This window comes from Canis lupus, chromosome 25 (assembly GCF_011100685.1).
Source record: "Canis lupus familiaris isolate Mischka breed German Shepherd chromosome 25, alternate assembly UU_Cfam_GSD_1.0, whole genome shotgun sequence".
NCBI lineage: Eukaryota > Metazoa > Chordata > Mammalia > Carnivora > Canidae > Canis > Canis lupus.
Window position 1 is genome coordinate 12,989,934 of NC_049246.1, and position 25,932 is coordinate 13,015,865.

Consider the following 25,932-nt stretch of genomic DNA (forward strand, 5'->3'; position numbering starts at 1 on the left):
AGGGCGCGATCCTGGAGACCCGGGATCGAATCCCACATCGGGCTCCCGGTGCATGGAGCCTGCTTCTCCCTCTGCCTGTGTCTCTGCCCCTCTCTCTCTCTCTCTCTCTGACTATCATAAGTAAATAGATTAAAAAATTAAAAAAAAAATTGTTCTGGGAACTTACAGAGGCATAGGATATGTATCCCAGCCCTGGACTGGGCTCTGAAGACAGGAAAAAAAAAAAAAAAAGATTTTATTTATTCATAGAGACACACACAGAGAGAGAGAGAGAGAGAGGCAGAGACACAGGCAGAGGAAGAAGCGGGCTCCATGCAGGGAGCCCGACGTGGGACTCGATCCCGGGTCTCCAGGATCATGCCCCGGGCTGCAGGTGGCGCTAAACTGCTGCGCCACTGGGACTGCCCAGTAGCACATCATTTTTAAGAAACTTAAGGGGAAAAGGCAAAAACAAGGTTTTTATATCCAGCCAAGCTGTCCTTTAACTATCAAGGCCATGAAAAATATTTGAACAAGCAAGAACTTACAAAATACTTACGCATACACCCGTCCTCATCACCCTTCTCAACTCAGGCCCATCATCTAAATCACAGAATGATCAGAGACTGTTTTCTCAGTTCTCCCAAAGATACCCAACTAATACACTTCTAGATGCACTGGAAAGAAATTAATCCCTTACACTCAATGGATGCATTATAGCTTGAACTCCATCTATACAAGGGATAGAGCCGGCAATTGGTTACAGGGGCTCAAGGCAAAGGCAGTGACACACAGGTCACACATTAGAATCCTGAAGGCACAACACCTTGACTTTGTGGGCTCTAGCCTTATGGTTTCCAACACCAGGGGCTGGCAGACCAAGAGCCTCGGGTGCAGAACATGCACTCTGCTCTTCAACCTCTGCACCCAGGGTAACCTCAAGCTTCACTAGAATACATCTACATTGCGGTTTCCACTCCTCATGGGGGAAGATGGCCATGACTGTTCCAGCAAGAACCAGCTAGGGCCCAAACCCGGCCCTCCCAACTAACAGGAGGAGTCCCTCAGATGACTGGAAACATCCCCAGTCGGAGATGCCCTCACAATGACCCATAAGCTACCCAAACATGAAAACACACCACTAACCCGGATGCACCTGCCACTTCTGGGCCTGCCTTGCTCTGCCACCTTGAGAGTACACTGTCCGTAATAAACTGCTTTATGCTTGCTACTTTCCTTCTGGCTGTCTTTATTCAGGTGTGAGTGCAGATCCTCATGTAAATCTTCCACAGGGAATCTAAGAACTGAGACCTCCATTCACACAATGCAGACTCTCCCACGGGTAACAGAATGACTGAAGAAACTTAGGCAAAAGGGCTGATGAAGAAGTGAACAGTTTTTGTACTCAACTGTAGAACTAAAACTAAAGACAAGACTGGGGTCATGGAGAGAAGAATGTATATAAACCTACGTTATGCCAAAGTAGAAAATTGCAACTAAAATAATGGGAAGATAAAAGAGAAAGAAAAAAACAATAAAATCACTATTATATAACAGGCAAGAATCAAAAGATGTCATTTAAAGATGATGTACAAGATAGTAAAAGGACGGGTTAAAAAGCAGGAAGGGGATTAAAGGTACTATAAATTAAAAAAAAAAAGGTACTATAAATTCATGTAATTGAGAAGTAATCACTAGGACAAAAATGTAATCCTTCCCAGATATGAAAAGAAGTTTTCTACTAACTCAGGGAAAACACACCTAATAATGAGTGAACACAGTAAATATGATACAGACAATAATTATATCATAGGTAATAAGAAAACTGAAAACAAATATATCAGTTATAACAATTACTGTGAACAAGCTTAACTTGCCTCTTAAAAAATCTTCAAACTTGCTTAGAGAGGAAAGGCCAACTCTACCCTGTACACATGAGAAGACATATTTAAAATGCAATGATTCAAAAGGCTAAATATGAAGGGATACACAAAAACTTACCAGGCAAATGGAAGCATTTAGGTTGCAATCATATCAGAAAAAAATAAAATTTAAGATGTAAAGTATTCAAATGGATAAATGCTAAAAGCTATTATTTCACAATGAAAATAAATGTTACTAATATTTGTAAACCAAATAACTGAAACTGTAACTGATTCAAGAAGAAATAGAAATTCTCTATAAACAAGAAATACACACTACTCCGTACACAAAACAGGTCAAGAAGAAAAAAATCAGTAAGGACTAAAAGTAAATGATCTTGGGGCACTTAGATGGCTCAATTAAGCCTTCACTCAGGTCATGATCCCAGAGTCCTGGAATGGAGCCCCACAGCAGGCTCCCTGCTCAGCAGGGAGTCTGCTTCTTCCCCTCCCCCTACCCCTCCCCTCTGCTTGTTCTCTAGTTCTCTCTTACTCTCTCGCTCTCAAATAAATACAATCTTAAAAAAAAGTAAATGATCTAAGCAATATAATCAATAAAGTAGGTTTTTTGGACATATATGAAAACCATACTCTAATGGACAATACACCTTCTTGAACAAACACAAAACAATTACCTATATTAAGGCACAAATAAATCATTAATGTAATCCTAAAACAGAAACATTACAAACAATAACCAGCTATTAGAATGCAAAGAAAACTAAAAATAACACTGGAAACAATGTAAAACAGTACCAGAAGAAGAGCTGAATAAATGCATTATGGTACAGTCACACATGGAATACAGCAAAAAGAATAAATGACCCATGAGTACTTACAACAACATAGATGAATTTTTAAAAATTGTTAACAAAAGATCTAAATACAAAACCATATATAATGACCTAAATTTAAAACCAGGTAAAACTTATCAATTTATAAGTCAACATAGGTGCTACCCTTTAAGAGTAGGGTGGTCATGACCTGAAGGGGACACTGAATGTTCTAGGTGCTACTTTCATGGGTGAATGAATATATCTTGTAAAAATTCACCAAGCTCCTAGTGATATGTTAATTTTTCTGTATCAACACCAATAAAATTAACAATTATTTTAAAAATCAGGAAACTGCTAGAAACTAAATTTTTAAAAAGTCTTCCTGTCTAAAAATTTAAACTCTTGGAAGAAAGAGAATAAACAAATCACAGAATTCCTGAAAAATAATGATAATGAAAATATCACATATCAGAGTCCATGGAAAAATTTAAAGTACTAATCAGAAAAAAAGTCCAGAGCCCTAAACACTTACATCATTTTCTTTTTAAGAAAGTGAATGAATGATATTCCAAAAAAGCTAAAAGGAGAACAAGATAAACCAAAAGGAACCCAAAGATGGCGTCCAGCTGGCTCAGACTCTTAATTTTGAGATGGTGAGTCTGAGTCCCATGCTGAGTGTAGAGTTTACTTTAAAAATAACTAAATAGGGCAGCCTGGGTGGCTCAGCGGTTTAGCGCCGCCTTCAGCCCAGGGCCTGATCCTGGAGACCTGAGATCGAGTCCCACATCAGGCTTCCTGCATGGAGCCTTCTCCTCCCTCTGCCTGTATCTCTGCCCCTCTCTCTCGCTTTCTCTCTCTCTCTCTGCATGTCTTTTATGAATAAATAAATAAAATCTAAATAATAATAATAATAATAAATAAATAAATAAATTTTGTTTAAAAAGATGGTAACTATAAAAAGCAAAAATTAATGTGGTAGAGAACAAATTAATAAAAATCCTGGTTCTCAAAAAAACTAAGTTCATTTATATGAGGTTCCTAGAATAGTCGAATTCACAAAGCAGAAAGGTGGCTGCCAGGAGCTCGGGGAAGGGAAAAATGGGGAGTATTCAGTAGGTACAGAATTTTCATATGGAAAGATGAAATTATCGTGGAGCTGGATGGTCCTGATGGCTGCACAACAGTGTGAATGTACTTGTACTTAATAACACAGACCTGTATATTTGAAAATGGTTAAAATGATCTATTTTATGTTATATATTTAAATAAATTTATGTTATATATTTAAAGCATACTCTAATTTCATCAAAAAGGGGGAAAAGGAGCAAATACACAAATATAAAAAAGATAAAATATAAAAATAGAGACTCCTCTGCACACTTCCATGCAAACACATTTAAAAACCTAGATAAAAGTAAGTAGGAAATACAGTGTATTAAGAGGGGCCCCAATACACAGAATGCTTAAACCAACCAATTTCCCTAAAAGAATCAGAAAAAGTTGTCAAAGAACTATCTTACCAAAAAACAATCAAACCCAGATATCACAGAGGAACCTACCAAACCTTTAGAAAGCAGGTAGTCCCAATATTAAACTGATTTAAAATGTGGAAAATAAAGAGTAACTTCCAAATTCTTTATGAATCAACTGTAACAATACCTAAACCTGATAAAGATAGCAAAAAAAAACAAAAAAAAACAAAAACAAAAACAAAAATGACAAAGAGCACTTATGAACACTGATGCTGTGTTATTACAGAAAAAACCCCAACACCAGACTAAGAGTTTATCAAATGCAAGAATGGTTCAGTATTAGGAAATCTAGTCATACAACTCACCATACTAATAAATCTAAGGAGAAAAAAATACAAATTACCTCCAAAAGGGCGGAAAAAGTCAATGACAAAATTCAACATCCATTCCTAATTTTGAAAAAAACAACTCTTGAATAAGTCGGAATGGATTTACACTCCTTAACATGACTTCACTAAGAAAGAGAGAGAACATAAGTATGCATACAGGACAGAGCAGGAGCACCAACATCTTACTGGGTCAAAACCAGAGGCACACTGACTACAGCCAAGAACCAAGCAAACCATGCCCACTACCTCTTCTACGATTTAACACTGTTCTGGAGGCATTCACCAGTGCAGTCAGGCAAGAGGAAACAAGGACACAAACAATGGAGAAGGAGAAATAAAACTCTAAACCGATGACACAAGAGTAAACATGGAAAATCAAAAATATTGATGAAAACAACTCAAGAAAGAGAATTCTGCATATATAAAATTAACAAACGAAAAACCAACAGCCTTCATATACACAAATAATAACTGTTTAGAATGCATAATGGAAGAGAAAATCCCACTTACCAACAGCAACAGAAAAGAGCACAAACTTAAACAAGAAATGTTCAAAACTTATATGAAGAAATCTATATAGATTCACACATTCCTGAAAGGCACACAAAGTGAGACTTGGTTAAGACATCACAACTTTATCAGGTTGTCAGTTCTCCCTAAATTAATTTATAAATATAATGTAATTCCAATAAAAATTACTCAGAAGTTTCTTTACGGAGCTAGACAAGTTGACACTAGATAACACAGAACAGAAGGAGCTATAAGGGAAACTAGCCCTACCAAATATTAGAACAAAGCTCCATGATTAAAACGGTGGTACCAGCACCTGAAAAGACAGACAGACCAATGAAATGTAACAGAAACCCCCAAAACAGACCCAATTTACATATAGAAATCTAATATATAACAATGGTGGCATCTCAAATGACTTGAGCAAAGATGGGTTTCATAAATGTTGGGACAACTGAACACCCATTTGGAAGAAAATAAAATTAGATCCATTCCTAATATCACATACCAGGATAAACTCCCAAGTATAGCAGAAATCTAAATGTAAAAAAATGAAAGCTACCCAAGTTCTTAAAGAAATCATTGGTGTAGGGAAAGGTTTTCTGACCTTGACTTAAAATCCATACCAAAAAGTAGTATGTGAATTTTCAACTGCCCAGAGGTTGGCACCACTAACCCCCATGCTAAAGGTCAAACTCAGAGATACTTCCGCTGGGTTTAGTTTGCCATTCTTTTCCTAACTTCTAGAGATGGATACAGATGCTCACTGAATTTTTTTCAGTCTTTCTTCCTTCCTAACATGCACTTACAGCTATAAACTTTCCTCTTAAGTATAACTTTAGCTGCACCCCACAAATTTTGATATGTAGTATTTTTATATTAATTCTGATCAAAATATTTTGTATTTTTAAATTCCCATTGTAATTAATATAGCTTCTATGATTTATGGATTATTTAGAAACAATTTTACTTTTTGCTACTGAGTTTAGTTTAATTTAGAGAATACTGTTCTGTTTGGCTTCAATTCTCTGAAATATCCTGAGACTTGGTTTTGTCCCACAACCTGACAGCCTGGGTGAATGTCCATGCACATAGGCAAATAATGTGTATTCTGCAGTTGTTAGGGACAGTATCTTGACATGCAAGGCAAATTTATTAATTGTGCTGTTCAAATCCTCTATATCCTTACTGAAGTTTGTTCACTCTAAGAGTAGTATAGCAGTATAAAAAAATAACAACTCCTTCTATGACAGTGAATGTATATATTTCATCTTACTGTTTCTTTTAAAGCCTGTATTACAATCACTAAAATTCCTTTTGGATGATCTAAACACTCTACGAAAGAGAACAAAAAGGTGAATAACCTTCTCAATGCCAGTAAAAAATGGCAGCAATTTTTTTCAGCTAATTATTATCCAAAATGAGTTCATGGCACCTCTCTCCAAAATAAAAATCATCATTATAGACATCCTCCAAGGTTTCACTGGGTCAGATCCAATAACTCCAGACAGCAGATCAATTTGTTTAATTACTCAAAGATATATTTTGCAACTAATTCATGCTGCTGGGCTCATGGGAAAAGTTAGCAATGCTCCACAATACATTCCATAGATAATTACTGAGACTTTTAATTTTTCCAGACCAAAATTACCTTGGTCCTGCTCTCTGCCAAAGATGGCAAAGATCATTCTCCCCCTTCAGCACCCACTGCACCGTATCCCATTGAGGCTTGACACAATCTTAGAATCATTCTCCCACATTCTCTCCCATTGATTAGACTGATTCTAGTCAATCTTAGAATCGTGCTCCAGAGAGCATCCATTACAATCTGAAACCCACTGCCCCCTCTGCTCTATGATAAAATCTCTGGTGATCTGTTCGTGCAGTCCTTTCAAGAACCTCAGGGCTCAGGTACAGAATGGGCACCTATTCCAATCAGTTTTCATCAGTGTCCTCCCATTTTCTCAGGTCAGGACATCATCTCCCACTTGGATCAAGCACCCCTCTTATGCAATCTCAGGGTGCCTTTTTGCTTTCCAATTCTCTAAGTGTATATCACAGTGATCTTTTTACATGTTTTTCTCAGCTGTTACACTTTCAGCCCCTCAAGGAAAGGAACCATTTGATTTATTTTGATATCCTCAGCATCTAAGCAAAGCCTAGCAGCAGACAGATCCACTCTCTCTTGACCCTTGTCTCCTACAATCTATTCTCTACACAGCACTCCTAGTGACCCCTTTAAAATCTAAATCATTTGGTATCATTTTCCTGCTCAAAAACTTGCAATGGCTTTTCAACTCACTCAGAATAAAATTCAAATGCCATCACAGTCTCCTGGACCCTATATGACCTGGCCCTTTATGACCTCTGTAACTACACACCCCTCACTACTCACACTACCCTCCTACCACTTCAATAGCCTTTGCACTCACTGTTCCTCTGCCCCCAAGGCTCTCTGCCAAAATATCTGCCTGACTGGTACACTCCTTCACCTACATCACACCTCTGTCAACTGTCACCCGAGGGATACCTCCCCTGACCACACTATGACAAATGGCAGTCCCTGACACACTCTCCCCTTGCTTCTTTACTTTCTACACAATCATTATAACTACATATGTTTCTGTTGTTTATTTATCATCTTTTTCCCACACTACAATGTGATATCTGTAAGAAAGGGCAGAAACTCACTCTCCAGAACAGGGGTTGGGATTTTTTGCTCTGAAGAGCCAGATAGTGAATATTTTGTACTTTGGTATTTAGACAGTCCCTGTTGCAACTACTCAGCTCTGTCTTACAGCACAAAAGCAGCCAAAGACAATATATAAATTAGTGGGCAAGCCTGTGCTCCAATAAAATTTTCTTTACAAAATCAGGCAAAAGGCCAGATTTGGCCCAAAGGCTATTGTTTACCTTTGGAAGGTAAAGAGAAGCTTGTTCTAGAAGCTTGTTCTAGAAGCTTTGCATGCAGTACATTGACTTTGAATTAATCAATCATTCTCTGTTCTTGGAGAAACTACCTTTAATTGACAACATAAAATACCAACATTCCAACCTCATCAGAAAAGACAACTCCGAACCAGCTTCTGTACGCCTTTTACCAAAAAATCCACTTGCGGCTAATTATTCCTGAATGGCTGTTTCCACAGATATGCAATGTGTTCACTCTTACCACTAGAAAGCACATAAACCATATTAGTTTGACTCTCTGCAGAAATGTTTTTATTAAGTTGTGTTTTAACTTCATTTAAGACTAGAAAATAATCAGCTTCATAAAAACCAGGTTCTAGAGGCACCTGGGTGGCTTAGTTGGTTAAGTATCCAACTCTTGATCTCAACTCAGGTCTGGATCTCAGGGTCATGAGTTTAAGCCCTGTGATGGACTCTGCATTGGCCGTAGAGCCTACTTAAAAAACAAAAACTACATTCTAAGTGCTGCATATACTCACTAGCCAATACAAAACTCCAAGTGTAAGTTCTGGGAACATACTAAGGAAAGGAAACTGGTCTGTTTTCTATGGATGATGACTACAGCGTAGAGATGAAGATGTTGTTTCCCCTTCTTTTTGGCCCTCAGGATGGGCCAAAAGGATGCTCGGCCAAGTACCTTGCCTGCAGACTGGTTATGTCCCCAATACCTATATCCTCTCTTCTCCAGGTTTCAGAGCCAGCCTACGTTTTCTAGCCTTCAACACATGAAATAAGGCTGCGTCTGAGTATAGCCGATGGGATGAGAAGTGGTGTGTGCTGGCCCAGAAAGCCTCCCACAGGACTTGGCTTTTTCCCTACCCATCCACTGAACTGAGCAGGAGGAAGTTCCCACTTTCTCCTGAAGGCTGAGTCACAAGTATGGCCCTGTGGAATGTCACCCCATGAGGACCCCAAAACTAAGCTTCACTTGGGTGAGCAACAGATGTTTTTTGTGCTGAGTCACTGAAACCCTGCATGAGTAAAGCAATTTAGCTCTCTACAGCTAAAACCCTGAATTGGGAGGCTGGAATCCTGTCCAAAGAACAGGTTTTATTGTTTTCATTCGTGATCTTCATAGAGGTTTAATTCTCATTTATATTCAGTTTCATTCTTTTGAGTATTTCCTATAAGCTAATTCAAATCTTTATGTAATAGGGTACAAGGGACAAGCCTCCACTGTTTGTGTTCAGTAAAACCATAGTATCTCAAACAACAAAAATCTCAATAAATATATTTGGATAAACATATATTTGGACAAATATAAACATTCAAACAAAACTCTATTTGTAGCTTTCACTTATACACAGTTAATCTAAGTTGTATTGGGGTACCAAAAGAAAGAATACTGGGTAAATTCTAAACTGCAGGGCAATATATTTTGTCTCAAACAGAATTTGACAATCAGAAACCAAATAGCCTAAGAAATGAAACCACATTTCTAAACTCCTCTCTAGCACGAATAAGTAACCATAAACAAAGCTTTAAAAGAAAAAAAAATTGTTCTAACAATTAGAACAATTGTTCCTGTAATACCTAATCCCTATATAGTTCTATCATATGATGCCATGAGGCTTTGTTGTTTCCGCACTTTTTTTCCTGAGAAGTAGTATGGAAAAAACTGGACATGTCGGAAATGGAAGAACTTTTTAATTGGTCTATGTAATACAAAAGACAGTGTACAAGCTCTGAAAATTTTATGTATAACTCAGGTATGAACTTCACTATCATCGTTAAGCCTTGTAATCATTCAATATTGTAATGCCAGCTTTTAAAAAGGAGTCATATTTTGGGGCACCTGGGTGGCTCAGTAGGTTAAGTGTCCTACTTTTGGTCTTACCTCAGGTCTTGATCTCAGGGTTGTGAGTTCAAGCCCCTGTGTTGGGCTCCATGCTGGGCCTGGAGCCTACTTAAAAAAAAAAAAAAAAAAAAAAAAAAAAGAGGAAGAAGAAGAAAGAAAGAAAGAAAGAAGAAAGGAAAGGAAAGGAAAGGAAAGGAAAGGAAAGGAAAGGAAAGGAAAGGAAAGGAAAGGAAAGGAAAGGAAAGGAAAGGAAAGGAAAGGAAAGGAAAGGAAAGGAAAGGAAAAAGGAAAGGAAAGGAAAGGAAAAAGGAAAGGAAAGGAGTAATTAATGTTTTAATAATCTTCCTCCCTGGGATTTCTGAATGGACAATTCACCATTTGGTAAAGCCTTTGGAAACAATGTTGTTTGCAGCGTGTAATTAAAATCTGGAGACAGGTGATTGAGGAATTTAGGGGTTTCTGTGCATTTCTGGTGTTTAAATCAAAAACCAGGATAATTAACTCTAAAAGATGTACAAAATAGGAGATAAATACTATGGAAAGCCAAGAACCAAAATAACATTTTAATTCTATAGGTTCGGTTATAATCAAAATGTGTTTTTCTGATTCTACTGAAAATGGGCAGGTATCCTATATTGAAAAACTTCAATCTTTCCCCCCAAAATTAATTATCTTACTTTTGATGGAAGGCATCTGTGTTTGCTCCTCCTGGTTGTAAGCTGTGAAGAGCCTCTCTCAGAATGATACGAATATAACTTCTCCCTCTCTTTCTTGCCACTCTTCTGGTTAATGTCATCGCTCTACTGGACTAGATACTTCACTTCCTAAATGCTTAGACACTGTTCCTTTCATGTAGCACAGGGAGCAATTTAAATCCATGAACCTCTCCTTCTTAAGTGTTACTTCTGAACAGCATAGAGTATGGCCCTGCAAAGAGTTACAAAGTCAATTCAGAGCTAAATTGTGGCTAGGTATTAACTCTACTATAGGACTACATAACCAAATGGTTCTGGAGGGCGGGGGGGGGGGGGGGGGGGGCATGTACATAGTTTGAGGGGCTGAGAACAGAACTGTGACATTAGTAGGGCAAAATGGCTCAGCCCAGGTTTTTAAAATTACACAGTAGTTATAGTGTTCTGCTTATCCTAGTCCTGAATCAAAACACAGGACACGTTCAGTCGATGAAAAAATACTTGTTGAGGTTCTACTATGTGCAAAGAATACACCATTTCTTCCATTCAGCTGATAAAATATGGCCACTTGGATTCTTAATTCAGTCAATCACATCCATACTTTTATACTGCAATATAATTTCACTGAACTGCTCGTGTGCACAAAATGGATAACAGCACTCAATGAGAGAAGCCAGATGAGCTAAAATGGAACCGGAGCAGCATGGTGATAAAATCTTCAGCATGCACTGGAGCACAACTTTAAAAATCCAATACGACTTTCAATGGCTAGTAAAAGGAAGACTCAGGGATCAAAGATTACAAAGGTGGTGGGGAAATGGTCAGTTGGAGCGAAGGAGGCACTGAGTGTTAGCACTGGTCACTGAGGTTATGATCCAAACAATCTGCACATGATCACGATGTTTCAGAGATTGTTCAACAAAGCTGGAACACATCTACTAAGTGCTGGCTGTGTACAAGGCACCGTGATGTCTGGTGCCTGCGCGCAAGGAGTCTGTAGTTAGCAGGACATTTTACCTCTGCTTTCCCTCTCTAGGTTTTGAGGACAGTAGCTTGGTCCTATCAACGCTGTCATCACTAGTAACTAGAATGATCCACAGGAGGCATTCATTCACACATGTGTGAACTGACTGAAAAGAACCATAAAGCAAAAACTAAAAGAAAAATATTAAAAGAAATAAAACTCAGAAAAAGTGCAAGAATATCCAATACAGCAGAAGAGTGAATCTTCAGATCAGTTTAAAGACCATTGCTCTAAGAGGTCAGAGGACATCTTAAGAAGAGGCCCAAGTCTCTGAGAAATGATCCCAGATGCTGAGCTCAGAGCTGAGGTCCAGAAGCTGCTAGCAGACCTGAAAGAAGAGAAATGACCCTGGGATATTCAGGATGTTTAAAAAAGGTAAATGAATAGAGTCAACAGAAGAAGAGGCACAGATCCAGCGGAGAAGAAACAGAATAGGGAGGCTCCAAAATTTAAGAATGAAATCTGAGGATGGAAAAATTATTCTAATCTAAGAATATCTGCTAAGATGGGAGAATAGGCTCTCGCGCAAGACAAACAAAACTGACCTTGAGGTAAGGAGCAGAACAGTGAGAGTAGAAAGCATCCAGTCAGAAAGGAAAGCAGGACAGCACAGTCACAGACAATACGACCTTCAGGGAATGCCAGGACCTGGAAAAAGGCACAGCCATGTCCAAAGCACCCCACCCTGAGAAGGACAAATAAGTCCTATGAGACACATGTCTCAAAGGGAAGGAAAAAAGCATTCTTAAAAAAAAAATAAAAAGTTAATAAAAGAAAATAAAGTCACTGTTTGAAAAAAAAAATTTACCCTGTACCAGATGTCCCTCCCTCGTGAATGCCCTTCTCCCCTCCTCAAAACCAAGGTTTAGAAAGATGTGCGTGCCCTGACTAGCTTCCCCCGCCTGAGTGCCATTCACTCCTTAGTCCATGGAAGTAAGGCTCCCCTGAGACTCCTCTCGTTGAAAACCAGTAATTCTATCCTAGGGCTAAATCCAATGGAAACTTTGGAAGCACTATCTATCTGGATCCCTGGCTAGCTAGCACCCTCTCCTCTCCCTCTTGGCTTCTTAACATGCTCAAATACCTCTATTCAAAAAAAAATAAAGGTATCCTCCTTTTTACCCAGCCTCCTGGAGCCACCCTTCTTCCCCCCCACCAGGCTTCTCAGTTGTCCACACACAGTGGCACCATTTTCTGGCTTCCACTATCAAACCCTCTGGCCATTCTGCTCATGTCCCCATCACTGTGTCACCACTGCCGCCATCTAGGTTACTAAAAATTTTCTGGCTCTTAGCATCCCTCTTTACTGATGTCTCCTGGATCATGGCTTCTAAGACATCATTCATGCCTGTCCCCCCTCCCACCGGCCACACACACACACAACTGTCCTCCTCTGTCTCAATTCTTACCTGAGTATCTGCTGAACACAAGAGCTCCTCAGATCATATTCTATACCACCACCACCACTCCTTTTCTCACTCTGTACATGCATCTTGAGTAACTTCATCCACTCCAACATTCTCCATTAACAAATACAGGCAAAGGCAGAGGTTCTAGAACTTTCTCTGTTCACTTAGCATCTCAGACCAAAAGAAATGCCTGAGTAATTGAATCATTGGACAAGTTCAAATAACTTACGTATTTTTTGCCCTAACAACTTATTACCCATTTTTCAAACACACTTCAATTGACAGAAAATGAGTATCTTTATGTCATTATTACATAAACCACAAGTATTTACTGAAGGTATGTATGTACCTGTTGAGCGCCTTACAGTTTCTCAAATCTTGGATGTGGACTGGATAGCACCTCGTTCACTTCCTGTTCCACATTGATTCTCACATGGAATGCAGCAACCACTAAACACTCAGCCTTCCAAACATACAGCAAAAGGATAGTACTGCAGCCGATGGTAGAAACTGTTGACTACTTTGAGCTAGTATGTCCCACAGGGTTGGACAGATGTCAAGTACCACTGCGTTTCCTTCTACAATTCAATATCCTGCAGTCTCCCTGTGTGTTCCCTGCATCACATCAGCACAAGGTTGGGGAAGTGTAGTGCTAAAGACTCTCAGATGTCTGTCTCCATCCAAACATCCCCCGACAACCAGATCCTTAATGTAATCAACTAAACACTGTGTCCCACTGCCACCTGAAACTTAACAAGGCCAAGCACATCCATCTTTTCTTCCTCCAAATGGCTGCTGCTCCATAAGAAAGGCATCATCCCCGCAACTGATCCGCGAGGACTCTGCACAGCCCTGAACTCCTCCCTCTCTTAACTCCCTCCCCCATTGCACATACAACCCCCACCCAACGACCAAGTCCGGGCAATTCCACGTCCCCCACGTGCCCTCCTTCCATGCTTGTGCCTTCCATCCATTCTCTGATCATGCCCTTTTGCTTCATAATTCTGCAACTGTTTCCTTTGCCTACAGAGGAGTCCAAACTCCTTACAACAGGAATCACAAGACCCTACATGGCATGATCATGGGCCCTAGTCACTTCTGTCTCATTTCTTGCCGCTCCTGAGCCCTTCTGCACTTGGCCATGCCACCATCGGTTTTCAGTTACTCCAATGCACCACCCCTCTGACAACGTTTAGCAAGCCTCTCTTCAACCCATACTGACAAATTCCTCCTCTTGTACTTCTCTGGGAGGCTTTTCTCATCTCTCCAAATAGCCCCTAAGCTCCAGTTTGCAGTCATCCTATGAGCTCCTTCCTATAGCTGATCCCTTCTAGAGCACTTACCATACACTGCACTGTAACGGATGGCTAAGACTGTCCGAGAACCCAGCTGAACAGGTGCTCAAAGAGGCATCTGCCGCCTTGCTTATCTTTGCATCACCAGCACATATGATAAATTCTGAAGTATAGCGAATGACTGGACTAGGTCATTCATGTGATGTTTCCCATCCCTCTCTGCTTACTAACTCCATCACAGCACTTTTATCTCTTATTTCTGCAATCCCAGTATCAAAATACTACAGGTACTTAGCAAGCATCCCCTAAATGGCTTCTGAAGAAAAAGGTTATCAAAAAAATTCTGGAAGGCCACACTCCACAGTAGTAGGTGTGGTTACTTCCAGAGAGAGAAACAGGACACCAGTAAGATGAAAAGACTCAGGTGAGACTTGTTACTCCATGGATCTCCACAGTGATACTCAATTTATTCTATAATACCCCTTATTTATGTATGACTGGTATATAGTACTCCTGTATGACCAGCATAAAACCAGCCCTGAAGAATGCAGGGACCGCAGGCAGCCTTGGGCTCCAGATGCCCAAGACCAGGTCCCAAGAACACTTGATCTTAAAGAATAAAACAGGCTTCTAAGAAAAACAGGACTGAGAAGGTGAGCATCTAAGTCTGTACAGCAATGTGAAGGCAGTCCCAAGAAAATATAAGGAATGACAAAAGCATGTAAGCGGAACACATAATTTGTAATTATTCCCCAAAGAAAGTTCTGGGAACTCTAAAAGAAGATAACTGGTACTAGCTCATAGCACAGACAATTCTTTTAATACTTATGTTTTAATGAAAACATTCCAATAACCAAAAGGTGGCTTGCCACATGCAGGTTACTATGGGAAGTGTAAAGTACATCTACAAAGACATGCTGAGAACAGCCAGGAGGCTACAGTGTTGGCATGACCCCTTGACAAAGTCCATTTCACCTTTATTTTCAGAATTATTAAAAAAAAAAAAATAGTGGAGCATATCACTGACTGTTAGGTCATAAATTTTAAGGAAACAGGTAAAATACCATAAAGCAACTTCATGTCAGCAACTGGAAGTGCAAGAACAATTTTTATAAGTCGACAGTTCCAGAACAAGCTTCTTTTCACTGTTGGAAGACAACAGTGAATACAGGGTCAGACTGTAAACATATAAAGTCAATCAAACCTCTCAACCTAGTGAGCTTTTAAATACCCAAATGGACACAACTTCAGTGAATACAAATTAAGATCTTCAAAAATGAAGAAAAGTGAGCACTATGCAGATGCTATTAGAAAGGAGACCAGACACACAATAAGAACTGCCTATGGGAAAGGTCAAACCCGGCTTTCCTTTGTTTAACCTCTCAAGTAGATAAAAGAACTAGCTTTCAAGAATCACCGCATTGTTTCACTGCTAGAAAAGGAAAGTTGAGTAAAGCCTGTAGAAAAAAGAAGCAACCAAGGTTCCACAGAATTCGCCCTAGAGGCAACAGAAAAATAAGTCCATTATAACACTTTGAACTTAAGTTTTGCTAGAGACGGAGACATTTTAAGTTTTAGACAAACCTTAATTTTTAAAATAAAAAAATACTTCAAATAGCTCGTCCCTTCCCTCCTAAAAACGTGGATCCTTTGAATCCTAAAACTCCACGCCCCAGCATGCATTTGATTTGGGCACTCACAAAGCAAAAACGGACCGTTTAATTTTCGGTGTTTTAAAAACTCAAAAAAAAATTATTGCTGGTAGTCAGTGCGAATTCAAAACCGATCCCCAAATGAGAAAGAATTAGTAAGATCCCCAACAGCGGCTAAGAAAACGAGATGCTCCCATTCACCCTTAAGCCCACGGCTTAGCTTCTTAATTAGTAAGAACTCCGCTCTCCGCCACGGAACTACCCTCGCGGAGAGGCTGAGCCGACGAGAACCGCCACGGCCTGCAGGCACCACGGACGGCGCGGGGAGGTGGCCCCTCGCTGGGGCTCCGGCGCCGAGGAGCCGAGGAGCGGAGCCGAGCCGAGAGCCAGGCGCCCCCCGCCGCGCCCCGCCGCGCCGCCGCCCCCACCCGCCGCAGGGCACGGCTCCCGGGGACGACCCTCGCCGGCTGCCCGCCCCCTGCCCGCGCTCGGGAGCCGAGCCCCGCTGCGGAGGCCGGAGGCCCCCACGGCCCGCAGCCCCGCGGCGGGGGGGGGGGCACCCGGCGCAGAGGCGCGGGCAGGGCCCGACCGGGCGGGCGGCGGGCACGCGGGGACTGGGCCACATGCGGGCAGGGCGCGCCGAGCCGAGGGACGTGAAGGTCCCGGGCGCGGGGCGCGAGCGGAGGCCCGGGCGGGCGCCACCTGCGGCCCGGAGGGCGGGAGCCTGCCCCGCAGCCCGGGGAGCGCGCCGGGCAGCGCGGGCGGAGGGCCGGGGGCCGCGCGGCGAGAGCGGCCGCGGGGCCGGCGCGGGAGCCCGCGCGGAGGATGCGGCTGGGCGGCAGGGCAGGGCAGGGCAGGGCAGGGCAGGGCGCGGGGCGGAGCCGCGGCCCGCAGTGGGCCCCGTCGCCCTCCCGAGAGCGCCCGGCGCGATGCAGCAACTTCACTTGGCCGCGGGGCTGCGGGGGCCCGGCCCGCGCCCGGCCCTCCCCCGGGGCGGCCGCTCGACCCGGAGCCCAGCGGCGAAGGGGCCAGGACCGGGGAGTCCGGCCGCCGGCAGCCCGCACTCACCGGCCCGCGATGCCGCCGCCGCCGCCGGGGCTGCGCTCCGAGCTCCATGGTCCCGCCGCGCCGCGGCCGCCCGGCGCCCCCGCCCCGCACCGCACCGCACGCAGCGGCGCCAGCGACGCCGCCTCCGGCCCGGCCACGGCCGCGGCCACGCCCCCTCCCGGCTGGGGGCCCGGCGGGAGCCGGGGGGCGGGGCTCGGCGCCGGCTCCGCCAACCGGAGCCCTGCCAGCCCTCCGCTTCACCAGGATTGGCGAGCGCCGCGGCCAATGGGGAGCCGGCAGGGGCGCGGAGCGTCGGCGCCGAGGGGCGGGGGATTGCGGAGGAGGTGGCTCTCACGGTCGGCCGGTCGCCGCCGATTCCGGTGGAGGCACTGGCCGGGGTCCCTCCGGAGCCGAGCGGAGCGGAGCGGAGGGGGCGCCTGGGCCGAGTTTACCGTCGGGGGCCCTTCCGTCACCCTGGCTGGCGATGCACCACTGCAGTCCCTTCGAGCTCCCACCCGCACCCTAACCTTACCTGGGTGTCGAGGGCCCTGCAAAGCACGCCCATCTACCTGCAGGTAGCCGGAGGTCCTGCAGGGTTAAGGGTTCAGGCAGCCTGGAGAGGATTACAGCCTTCGTCATCTGCTAGGTTTATGCTTCTGCAGTCCGTTAGCGTGCTGCCTATACTCTTCCCTTCTTTAATCACCCTGTCTCCAGGCTCCCTCCACCCCACCTGTGAGAAAGCCCTGACACTGAGCCCGGTGGCAGTGAAACACAGCCAGGTGGTCCTGGAAGACCCGGGCGTAAATTTACGAGTGGAAGAGGAAAGGAAAGAAGAAGGAAGGAAAGGAAGAAAAGCCAAGCGTGTTCTCCTAGGTCCTGAAGGAAAAAGAGTTTAAAGGCATTAGATAGAAATGTTAGCCATATTTTGGTGTGCATGCCTTTACTCGTTTTGATTTGTAAGTAAGAGCACTAAATTGAAAAACTTGGAAAAAAAAAAAAAGTTCAAATCCTAGTGAAGTGTCCACGAAAAACTGATTCAGGTTGTCTTGCTTTTGTCTGTACAGACGTGTGGTAACTGTCCACATCTGTTACGGCTACTCACAGCAACTACAAGCTAGGAAAAATGAATTGCAGTTGCTAACAAAATTAGCAATGTTTGCAACACTGAAAATGCAGAAGAAAAATCATGGGCCCCCTCTGTGTGTGAATCTGTTAACCTACCTGACTTCCAAAGGAAGGATTTCAAAAGCTCCATTTTAAGATAACATATAAACTTAGTTCCCATTTCATGTCAACATAAAATATACTGGCAATTAATAAGGTAAATAGAATTTTAGTGAATTATTACAGTGCTCTGTATTTGAAATATTGATACTAGAGTGATAAATTTCCTCTGAATTCAAAGCTGAATTTGTATACAAATTAAAATGACTTTCCTTCATTTTGTCTTCATTTCCCAGGGCAATAGCTTCCATGTCTATATTTAGGTCATTGATTCAAAACTCAGGGGTGCCTGGGTAGCTCAGTCAATTAAGCTTCTGCCTCTGGCTCAGGTCATGATCCCAGGTTCCTGGGAAGAGTCCCACATCAGGCTCCCTGCATAGCAGAGTCTGCTTCTCCCTCTCCCTCTGCCCCTGCTCCTGTGCTTGCTCTCTCTCACTTTGTTTCTCAAATAAATAAATAAAATCTTTCAAAATAAATAAATGAATAAGTACTCAAAAAAACAAAGCTGTAGGATCGCCAAAGTGTGTTTTCAGAGTTGCGAATCACATTCCCCTCGCTCCTCTCCTCTTCAGTGACCCCGCCTTATGTGAACTGCTGCTACAGCTACACTTAGCTTACATCCACTATGAGCCCTTAATCTTACTGTCCTGAAACGTTCAGGATTGTTTCATATAGACCATTCTTATCTCTAATTAGATGGTAAGTTTCATATGAGTGTAATGTCCTTATTTTCTACTCTTGTTTCTTCTCCCCATAATGCCTAATGCAGCGGTGAACATGTTATAAATATAACTCCATCCTTAGCATTGTGTCCATAATATACAGAAATTTTTCCAAATGTAGTGCTTCTGTGAACCAGTCCTTTAAATAAAAATTGCTTAGAATAGTCTTGTTAGGGAGATAGTGTCTCACACTTAGCAGTGCTTAAAAAATGTTGCCATATCAGGGAGTGAATTGGTTGCCTGTAACAGAAACTTGACTGAATTCTTACCAAATAGGAAGTGCTTCTCATCACATAACAAGAAGTCTAGAGAGAGCCCTGGGCCTCTGCAACATCTCCATGGCGTCACTGTACCTCAGATTCCTTCTATCCATTGGCTCTACTGTCCTTGTCAAATGACTTTGTCTGCCTCCTCACAGATGATTTGCTCCGCTTCTGGGCACTGTATCACATTCTGGAAAACGGTAGGGGCATGGGAAAGGGCAAAATATCAAAGCGGTGCATGCCAACTGAGTCTTCCTTTTTAACAATCTTTCTGGGAAGCCCCAACCACCACTTACTGGCCACACTTGTGTCACACTGACCATTCCCCTCCTCTCACTGCCCCCCTCTGCTCAATGCAAAGGAATCTGAAATACTAAGTATTTAGGCCAAGAACCTAAAAATGTCAGGATTCTGCTGGTAAAGAACAAGGGCAATGCAGTTTCTGTCATAGTTGAGGAATAAGTGAATACATGATTGGACCCTCACTCTATTCTTGAGATGACCCACTTTAAAAAAAAAAAAAAGTCATTCAAATCTCATAAGAAAACAACAACCCAGTTCAAAAATGAGCAAAAGATCTGAATAGACATTTCACTGAAATCGAGATGGCAATCTACAGATGGCAAATAAGGATATGCTGAATAGCACATGTCAGAGAATTACAAATTAAGGCAACAATGAATTACCACATCTTCTAGAATAGCTAAAATTAAAAAAACTAATAATATCAAATTCTGGCAAGGATGTGGAGCAACAGGAACTCTCATTCACTGCTGATGTGAATGCAAGATGGCACAGCCACTTTGGAAGACAGCATGGCAGTTTTTCACAAAGCTAAGCATAGTCTTACCATACAATCTAGCAATCACACGCCTTGGTATTTAGCCAAATGAGTTGAGAACTTACATCCACACAAAAACTTGTGCACAAATGTGTGTTCATCATCACCAAACACTAGAAGCAACCAATGCTTCAGTAGGTGAATGGATAAACAAACAGCGGCCACCCGCTGGAATAACTGGATGTTATTCAGTGATAAAAAGAATGAGCTATCTGGCCATGAAATGACACAGAGGGATCTTAACTGTATATTACTAAGTGAAAGAAGCCAATCTCAAAAGGCTGCATTCTGTATGATTCCAATTATGAGATTCTGGCAAAGGCAAAGCTATGAAGACTGAAAAGATCAGTGGTTGGCAGAGGTTGAGGGAGGGAGGGATGGATAGGCAGAGCACAGAGGATTTTTAGGGCAGGGAAACTATTCTGTATGATATTATAATGGTAAATACGTGTTATTATGTATTTGTGAAAATCCATAGACTATACAACACAAAAGTGAACCTTAAGGTAAACGATGGGCTTTAGATAATAAAAAATGTATTAATATTGGTTCATTAATTATAACCTCATTAATGCAAGGTGTAAATAATAGGAGAAACTGTGTGAAGGATACAGGGGGTGGGGTGGGATGAGTATATATCCTATGTACTATCTGCTCAATTATGCTATAAATCTAAAACTATACCAAAAAATAAAGTCTGTTGATCATTTAAAAAAGGGAACCATAGTTAACATAATGATGTTAACATAATGAAGTTAACATAATAAAAAGGAAATACAATTTTGGGGAGAAGCCATCATTGTTTTATTTATGGGCCTCTAATGCATTCACAAATTCTTTTGCCCTTCAACTATTGTTAAATCTTAAAAGACTTATCACATATACTTTTTTTTCAATTTGGGGGAGATCCCTGATTTTTATATAGAAAAATTTTCAAAAGTAAAGAAAAGCTGAAGGAGTGGTACAATGAACTCCCATATACCTTTCACATAGATTCACCAAAAGTCTACGCACTGCCATATTTGCTTCTTCGTTCTTCATCAGTCTCTGTCTCTCTGTGTATGTGACTTTTTTTTCCATTCAACCACTGAAGGCAAATTGGAGACACCAAGACACCTTAGATACCTCAGTATGTATCTCCAAGAGCAAAAATGTCTTGATTGTTCTAGTATATAAAAAGACACAAGCAGAGCGTATAAAATGGGATCACAGAGATGAGGTGTGTCTAAACTACTCAAGATGCATTGACCCCCTTTTTGTTTTCTGTAAGTAACTGTCCAGTCTGACATAGAATGTCTCTATCCCCATGGTATCATGCTGGACTGGTAAAATCAAATTTGGGAGCAAATTGCATATTTAGCAATTTGGGCTGGTATGGCATCATGCTAAAGAGAGTTCTGGTGATGCAAGGTGAGTGAGCCATCATTCACATTTTGTGAAACAATATGCACAAAGTATGCAGAGCAGCTGGTTCTGGACCCACCAGCGAGCTGAAGGCATGCTGTCTAGTGTTATTATGACAACCGAACAAACTCTCAAGCATATCCCTAAGAAGATCTTCCAATGATATTTTTAAAACCTCTTGAAATGTGTCATCTTTGTTCCTCTTTACCCTTGCCTGGTCAAGCTCTTGGATAAATTCCCAAAGTTAAAATGTAGTTTTAGTGTCATCTTTAATCAGATGATTCAGATAGTGATTATGCAATGACTTTTTAAAGATGCTCTATAAATTAGATACTTGCTCAGTGATTAGCTTAAGTTCTCCTTTATCATTACTTAGTCTTTAGTGAAAAAACAATTGTCATTCTTTTTACTTAACAGCATGTCATAGTACATAAAAATTACACACTGTTTTGCATTAGGAACTGAGTTCAGTCTCACTTTGGGGAAGCTAAAGAACAAGAGTGGTTACTAATTAAAAGAATATAATTAGAATACGTAAGAAATCGAATTATAAAAGCATAATAATTGTCATCGCTTTCAACATGTTCATTTGTACTTGTTCTCAGAATGAAGTGAAATGATGACTACAAATACCTCAGCTCTCAAGAACTAATTCAGATCCATACATAAATCTTTATAAACATGCTTCACTTAGTCTAGCTTCCTTTTTGAAGGAGAGTATTTTTATCTTGACACTAGAGTGAAATAAATATGCACCCACATCTCCCAAGAATAAAATCTTCCCAGAAACAACAAGGAACTTTATCTTTATTTTTTTAACTATTTATTTATTCATGAGAGACATAGAGAGAGGGGCAGAGGGAGAAGAAGGCTCCATGCAGAGAGCCCGACGTGGGACTCGATCCCGGGTCTCCAGGATCACGCCCTGGGCTGGGGGTGGTGTTAAACCGCTGAGCCACTGGAGCTGCCCAAGGAACTTCATCTTAACTTGGAATATTAACCCAAGTATCTCATGAGAGCAAGGCAGTATATGGGTATTAACCTTACTTTTAAGAGAGGAAAAATATTACAAGGTGAATATAACCAACATGAATTGGGAATTCACTATTTGCCATATTGCGTGCTTGTTATATTTAACATAATATCTGAAAAAAAAACATAATATCTGTTGGATACGTGGTGTTATGCCCATTTCACAGATAAGAAACAGAGAACATTTGCCATTCACCAGGGTTCCTCAAGTGATACTTTCATGGGAAAGCTGTTTCTCCAATGGACAGGACAGCCCTAGAAGTCGCTGAGCGAGACAGCAGAACGATGTGTCCACACCATTCTGACACTGCAGCCAGGACTCCTGTCAAGTCTGACCCCCGACTCCTTTCGAGTCGCTACCACGCAGGTTGAGGGCCGCCCTCACCTCTGGCGCTGGAACAGTATTCTAACATATTCCCCGTGGCTTCATTCCCCTTTGGTTTGTCTTTGTATTACATCAGGGGAGATTTTTAAAACACAGATCACAGATCTAGTTGCCTCTCTCCACTGCTCAAAACCCTTCAGAGGCTCCTACCATCTATCAATAAGGTAAGTCAAATAAAATCCTTAATAATTACCAGTTCCAACTAGTTTTCCCAAAGCCTTCCACACCCTTAACATTCTTCCCAGGGGCCTGGACATTGTCTGAGTAGATTTCCTGCCTTGCTTTACTTGGGAGGGAAGCTCCCTTATCACAATACAGTTCAAATGCCACCTTCTCAGGGCACCTGGGTAGCTCCACTGTTGAGTATCTGTCTTTGGCTCAGGTCGTGATCCCGGGCTCCTGGGATTGAGTCTCATATCAGGTTCCCCACAGGAAGCCTGCTTTTCCCTCTGCCTGTGTCTCTGCCTCTCTCTGTGTGTCTCTCATTAATAAATAAATAAAATATTTTAAAAAAAATGCCACCCTCTCCAGAGCCTTCGTGTAGGTATTCACACAAGCACCTGTGCTGTCCTTGCACTCCTTCACAAGCCCCTTCCACTGCGTCACATTGTCCCCCACCAGCCTGGGAATTCCTAGAGGGCAGAGATTTTTCTTATTCATCTTGAATCCCTAGCCCCTAACACATGCTAGGCACATAGTTAATATTTGCTGAATGGATTTTCATGATATCACAGGGAAAACTAATATGCAAGCAATCCATGTAGCACTTAGAGACAGAGGGCTCCAAGGCATCAGGCTCGGAAATTTCCACAGGCTTCTTATTGTCAGGAAGCTGATGCCAATAGCATCAGGAGGAACGAAGGTGTCCCAGTGACTGTGGACCTGGTAGCGGGCATAGCTCCAAACACCATGGCCTGTGTCGGCTGCCTATTTCCATGCAGCCCCAGCTCCACAGGACACTTGTCCGCTTTCTGTGAACCTCATCCAATAGACACACAGTCTTGACCTTATTGGTGGGAGAGGGGAGGAAAAACACATGGATCTGAAGCTACCTGGCTGTGGAACGTGGTGCAGCAAGATAAGCAATGCCATTCATTGCTTACTCAGGACCCCAGAACTTTAGGAGGCACATGAATGGGATGCAAAGGGCATGAGCTCTGGAATGAAACCACTGAGGAGTCATGCTCTACATCCACTGTTTACTTAGGAATGTAACTTAACATCTCTCAGCCCCCATCCTTTTCCCTCATATAAAATGAGCATAAAAGGAGTTGTATAAAATTGCCAGTGCTCTGAGGACATTAATTATTCATTTTCTTCAACCCTCTCCCTCTCCAGACTGCACTTGTTGATTGATTAGATTCGTTTCCTTCATCACCTGAAGGAAATATGTTTTAAGTCAGTATTTTACAAACAATGCAGAAGATTTACCTGGAAATGACTGAACCAAAGCTTATGAAGTGAACTGAAGTTCACTCTACACATTTAAACAAATGGTAAATGGGGTATGAGATATGCCTATATACTGCAATAGGAAATCTTTTTAAAAAGATTTTATTTATTTATCCATGAGAGACACACACAGAGAGAGACAGAGACACGGGCAGAGGGAGAAGCAGGCTCCATGCAGGGAGCCTGACGTTGGACTCGATCCCGGGTCTCCAGGTTCACGCCCTGGACTGAAGGCGATGCTAAACCGCTGAGCCACCGAGACTGCCCCGGAAATTTTTTTTTAAACAAACCCTACAGCCTGATATTGTTGAGGGAACGACCCTATACCAGTCCCATGGAGACCCTCCTCCAATTTGCTCATCCCTGAGACCATGCATGTGTGCTAGGGCACCTGAGTGGCTCAGTCAGTTAAGCGTCTGCATTTGGCTCAGGTCATGATCTCAGGGTTCTGGAATCGAGTCTAGTGTCGGGCTCCCTGCTCATCAGAGAGCCTACTTCTCCCACTCTTTCTGTTATTCCCCCTGCTTGTTTTCTGTCTGTCTCTCTCTGTCAAATAAATAAATAAAATCCTTTTAAAAAATCCACATTGCCTTATCTTCATATTATTACAAAAACTGAAGAGCAATTGCTCCAAATTCAGTTATTAAAATACAGAGTCTTCGTTTTATTGCTTAGCTTATTACTGTTCCTAATTTGCTCCTGAAGCAAACGCACAACACTCTCTTGCAATGCATAGTCTGCAAAATTACCTGCTGCAATTGCCCAGGACGGCTTTTATCTCTGTGCAGTGGTAAGGTAGAGTTATATAAGCCACCCAGGCTTTGACAGGAAGGAAATAACTCCCAGATTGATGCTACCTGAAGAACTTACCTTCATTATCAGGGGTTTCCCTTGACCATCAGGGCCTGGGAGTTTTGCTGGTTAACCATTCCAAACCCATTTATATGTGGGCTATTTATGCAAAGGCTTTTTGTATAAAATTTAAAGATCTCAGCAGATTTGAGCATTTTTAAAAAGTTTATTTTTCCTTGGAAAACTCCTTGAAGATGGGATATTTGATAGATGAGTCATCTAAGATACAAGGACACTAAATGACTTGCCTGGGGTCTCAGGATTTTTATTTCAACAAATCCCAGATTTCCTGATTACCTTTAGTTTCCAGTCTGAGTCATTCTTGGGGGCGGGTTGTGTTTTATTTCCTCTCTGTGACCCCCATGTCCCATCCTCCACCCCTCATGATCCTTAAGAGATAATCAGTTTGTCTTAGTTACTATATCCAAAAGACTAATTATATTCAATAAGAATTTCTAAAAGTAGACATAGGTTGTGAGATGCCCTGGAGGATTTCAAGCCAAGTATAATAGTTTTTCCTGCCATCAAGGAGAATCTCTCCAGCATAGAAAGGGAAACCCAGGCATGTTTTCAAGTGCAAAAACAAACTAACAAAAAAAGTAAGTCAAGGAAAAAGTGTAGTACATTCTAGGAGAGAAGTAAATTATAAATTAAATCCCACTGGAATATCATGGAGAGGGAAGATATATCCATCCAAGAGGAAGCATGGAAGAGGTACCAACCAAGTTGACCCTGAAAGGCAGATGTCACTTGGAGAAGCAGAAATAGCTGGACAAGGGTCCCCCGAGGTGTGAAATGGCACAGTTGGGAGAAGCTGCACCC

At 42.1% G+C, this 25,932-nt stretch overlaps 1 protein-coding gene across 3 annotated transcripts in view; it reads right to left on the reverse strand.

Annotated features, from left to right (window-relative positions):
- WASF3 (WASP family member 3) overlaps positions 1-17,026 on the reverse strand; it is a 133,200-nt gene extending 116,174 nt beyond the window's left edge. For 2 of the 3 annotated variants that reach the window (XM_038573412.1, XM_038573418.1), the window contains exon 1: positions 16,957-17,026. The gene's annotated coding sequence lies outside the window, so the exon portion shown is untranslated. Of the gene's footprint in view, positions 1-10,493; positions 10,513-16,956 lie in introns of those variants that run through there. The other variant, XM_038573414.1, reaches the window with a different exon arrangement.
- Between the last annotated feature and the right edge of the window lie 8,906 nt (positions 17,027-25,932).